Source organism: Rhinopithecus bieti, unplaced genomic scaffold (assembly GCF_001698545.2).
Source record: "Rhinopithecus bieti isolate Rb0 unplaced genomic scaffold, ASM169854v2 scaffold_1673, whole genome shotgun sequence".
Lineage (NCBI taxonomy): Eukaryota > Metazoa > Chordata > Mammalia > Primates > Cercopithecidae > Rhinopithecus > Rhinopithecus bieti.
Window position 1 is genome coordinate 9,535,426 of NW_016804690.1, and position 4,895 is coordinate 9,540,320.

General features: G+C 41.2%; 1 pseudogene; it reads right to left on the reverse strand.

Moving 5' to 3' along the window:
• Positions 1–3,395: 3,395 nt before the first annotated feature.
• LOC108528223 (voltage-dependent anion-selective channel protein 1 pseudogene) lies at positions 3,396–4,266 on the reverse strand (annotated as a pseudogene).
• Positions 4,267–4,895: the final 629 nt, after the last annotated feature.

The following is a 4,895-nucleotide window of genomic DNA, read 5'->3' on the forward strand; positions in this document are numbered from 1 at the left end:
CTCACTTTACAAAGTCAGAGAAGGCTCACCCCATAGCCACCACCACCACGGGCCACAAGGAGTACTGCCAGACTACTTCTGATGTTCTTTTAAGTCCTAAGGGCTCTCACGTCAGCCTGTGGTGAAAGCTGCCTGGTCTGGGACTCACCCTTCAGGGAACCTCCTCTAGCTCAGGGCAGAATGAGAAATGCCATCTTAGAGTCAAGTTTTGGAACTGGGGACCCCAGGAGCCCTCTTGGTGCTCTATCCTGCTGTGGCTGTGTTGGTACCCAAGATGCAAGACAAAGTCCCCTTTACTTTTCCCTCTACTTTTCTCAAGCAGAAGGAGTTTTGTCCCATACTTGCCACTGCTGGTAATATACTTAGTCTCACCTGAAGCCAGTATGCCTCAGAGGCTCACCCAAAGCCCTTGATGTAGTACTTGCGTATCACTGCTGGTTATTCAGGGCCCAGGGTCTCTTCACCTAACAGGTGATGAATGCCACCAGGAGTGGGTTCTTTCCTTCAAGGCAGTGGGTTCCATTTTGGCCCAGGGTGTGTCTAGAAATGTCATCTGGAAGCTAGGGCCTGGAATGGGGGTCTCATGACACTGAATGGTGCTCATTCCTGTTGTGGCTGAACTGGTATCCAAGAGGCAAGACACAGTCATTCCCACTCTTCCTTCTCTTCTCCTCAAATGGAAGGAAGGGGTATCTTTTGGAGCTGTGAGCTGAGAGGCCTGGGGTTAGGTGAGGGATAATGCCACTACTCCCTTATCCACCCCAGCTGGTATATCAGTAGGTCTTGTTCCCCAGCCCACCAAGCGCACTGTCTCTAGGCCTAGTTCAGTACCAGGATTCATAAGAGCTGCAGTCCTTATGGCCTACACTGCCTTTTAAGTTTACTTAGAGACACAGAGCACTGTTGCCCTTGGTGGTGAGGTTTGCAAGAACTCAAGTTCTGACTGTTGGTATCTGCGATTCCCCTCTGGCTAGGGCTGGTTTAAATGTTCCCCCTGTGGGCAGGTGTCAACTGAGTTTGGTCTTGTTTTTCTTTTTTGCACTGAGTGCAGTGCCTCACAGTTGCTGTGTTCCCTTCCCCCAACACCCAGAGACCCTCTCCATACCAGGCTTCTGGTACTGCCAGGGGTGGGGGAAGGGTGGTGTTGGTGATTCAGGACTGTTTTGTCTATTTCTTCAATGCCTTCTTCAGTGATATAAAGTTAAAACCAGGTACTATGAGTGCTCACCTGATTTTTTGGTTCTTATGAAGGTATTTTTGTGTGTTTGTGTGTAGATAGTTGCTAAATAGGTGTCCTTGCAAGGGCACATTCAGTGGAGCCTTCTATTCCACCATCCTGCTCTGCCTTTTCCCACGATGTTTCTTTTAAAGTATTTTCAGATCACTACTCAGACAAAAGACTTGAAGGAATACTTGTGGAGATCTCTGGAGTTATATCTCTCTGTGGCTTCCTTCTCTCTGATAGTCTGCCCATAAATTCTATTAAACTTGAGTTCCTTGAATTCTGACCTCTATCAGAAACTCAGCAGGATGGTCAAGCTCTGTTTGGTAGTCCCAAGTGTTGGACTCTCAGTGTTGCTGCCAGCAAAGCACCTCTAGGCAGGAAGCTAGGTCAATCATAGGGCTTACTTTAATTGTTTCCCTTTCCTTAGAGATGACAATCCAATGCTACCTGTTATATAGTGTGTTAAAATTTTTATTTATGTAATTTTTCCAATTTATGGAGAGAAGGTAAATCCATTAGCTGTTACTTCAATATGACTAGAAGTTAGCTTGATTCAATTTCAAGGTAGAGTTATAGTAATAGTTTAGCAACTTAAACTGCTTATGTATGTTTGTCATTTTTCCAATATTCTTCATAAGACTACTTTGTTTTGGCTTGAGATATTGCCAACCCTATGCTGTTAGAGGGACTATCTTATTATTTGGTCTATAAAAATGAATTAAAACATTGAAAATGGATTAAGAAACAGGACTTTCTTACTGTAATATGTAAGATATTCCCCAAATTTTAAAAACAGGTGTCATTTTCTAAGAGATCTACATTATTATATGTAGTTGCCCGGCATAAACCTATATGAGCTTATCTTTCATGTTGATTGTGTAAAAAGGAATCAGAATGCACTATATGAGAGCCCTCAAACCAGCCTATGTGGCTTTTTGAAATTCTCATTATTGTAACAACTTTTCATTGTGGTGAGACATAAATATATAGTTCTTTATATTTGACCTATGAAGGCCATTCCTATGGAATATTAACATAAAATAGCAGGTCAGATAAATATGCCTTGGGTTAATTTTGATTAACTACTCCCTTGTAATTAACTAAAGCATTGAATAAAGTACTAAAACTTTGTCTTAATTGTTGTTTTGGGTAAAAGTAATTCTTTAGCATGCATTTTTAATTAGATTTCTGAGAGAAGAGTTTGATTGTAGAGTATGTTACTCTGTGTAAATAAGACATTGCATAAAGCTAGGAAGCAGGAGCAGGAATGGGAAGATGGCAGAGAGGGAAAAACTTTCTCTCTTTTTTTTTTAGGTTTCAGTATTGTGTTCAAGTTTTATTTTAAGTAATGCTCATTGCAGCATTTGAAGGGGAAGATTTAATGCCACAAAAAATGGAAGACTTTAAAATATACCCATTAAACTGCTAAAAAATAAATTGAGTGGTGACAATACAACAGAAGTTCAATTTAGATTCTGAGTATTGTTACCATGTAATTAAAATCACACAGACTCTTCCAAGCTTATAGCTGGAACTCCTGGAAGCTATTTCATGTTCTGGTGCAAGGGCAAAAAACCACAACATGAGAAGGAATTAAGTCCTGAATTATTGGTTTCATCACATTTATCCTCTCTACCCCTAAATGGCCAAAAGAAACAGTTATCACATCCTGCAGACCTTTTGGTGTAAAAGAGGTGATGATGAACTGAGATGGGGAACAGGTCATGAATATCTGTCTAAAAAAGTCCCTTTCAGGTGAGTTCATACACACCGTCAACCAACGAGCCTCTCATCTATTAGGGTTAAGAAACCAAGGTTCAGTTCTTAGGAAACCACAGTTTTATTCATTTATTCACTATGAATTTACAAAGTGCCTCTATATTGTCAGCTTCCATTTGCAAACATTTCTATATAAAAAATAAATCTGGCATTTCTAGAAAAACCAAGTTCCCTCCAATTCTACAGCCGAAAAGACTTTCCTTTGGAATTGAGTTTCTTCTGTACCTTTGAAAGGGTAATACCCTAAAGCTGAATCATTTTTGACCCAGAGGCCTAACATGATATTTAGCAATACCTGCATCCCAGAAATACGACATCAAAAGATACATTAAATTATGAAGACACCTATGCTGCAAAACAGTTTTAAATTAAACAACTGTACAGCATTCATTTACACTTGAAATTCCAGTCTTAATCCAAGCTTGTGAGCCTGAATGTTCTTACCATCCAGGAAAGCTGACAGTGTCAGTCTGATACCTGGCCTTAGGGTCTGAATATATCCTAAACCTAACAGACTGAAGTTGTTCACTTTATCCAAAAAGCAAGCATCAGGGTTGATCTGATACTTGGCTGCTATTTCAAAGCAAGTATTACATTTTTCTGCTGTCCAGGAGAGATTCACAGTGCTCTCAACTTCTTGTTCACTTTCTGTTAAATGGAACCACCAAACACTATCCCATCATTCACATTAGTATGAAGCTGGAATTCATCAGTCTTCTAGCTAACCACAAAGTTGCACTGGGTCCCTTGGGGCTTTGCAGTCTCAGAATTCATCTGGTAGCCAGTCAGCCAACCCTTGTACACAATACCAGAGAGCCTCTGATTGAAGGCTCAGCAATTTCAAAATCCATGTCACAGGTTGATGTGCTACCACAAGTATCCTGTCTTGATTTTGGCTTTTTTTTCTCCAGGTTAGGATGAATTAAAGGTCAGCTTTGCTTTTTCTTCCCCAGTAGGAAGGATGAATTGAAAGTCAGCTTCAGTCCATGTGCATTACTCCTCATGGTAATCTCAGTGTCTAGTGTATTGTCAGTGTTCCATTTCTCTGTAAACATCAGACCACGGTCTGTCCAGCTGTACTTGGTTTCCAGACTGCCCTTCACTTTGGTGGTCTCAGTGTTGGCTGAGGCTGAGCTTGTAAATTCCAATCCATTCTCAGAATTTGCTTTCAAATCAAGCTTTATTAGACCAAATCCATGGCCCTTGGAGAAAACATCCCTGACAGATTTGTCAAGATCAGCACATGTGGGCAGCACTGCCATCTTCTGCTCGGAGGTGATAGCCACATGGGCTCAGTGGAAGCTACCACATGAATTGTGGTGCAGAGGGAGGAGTGGAGCCAGCAGTGGGGCCAAGGGTGGAACGGCACTGAGAGGGAAAGACTTTCAAAGACCAGAAGAAAAGTTGAGTGAAGATACTGAAGTTTGACTAGTGTTGTGGGTTGAATTGTGCCTCACTCCTAAAAAATATGTTGAAGTCTGCTATGGTTTTAATGTGTCCCCAAAAGGTTTATGTGTTGGAAACTTAATCCCTGTTGAAATAGTATTGAGACATGGAGCATAACAAGAGGTCATTGGGTCATGAGAATGAAGCCCTGAAGAATGGATAAATGTCATTATCATGGGAGTGGATTAGTTATCATGAGAGTGAGTTGTTATAAAGTGAGTCTGGCCCTTGGTGTTTCTCTCTGTCTTGCACCCTCACTCACCAATGATGCCTTCTGCCATGGTGTGACCCTTTCCAGATGCTGGCACCATGCTCCTGGACTTCCGTCTCTCCCAATCCATGAAAAAAATTATTTTTAAATAAATTACTTAGTTTGTGATATTCTGTTACAGCAGCAGAAAATGGACTAAGACAGATAATTGGTACTGGGAGTAGAGATATTGCT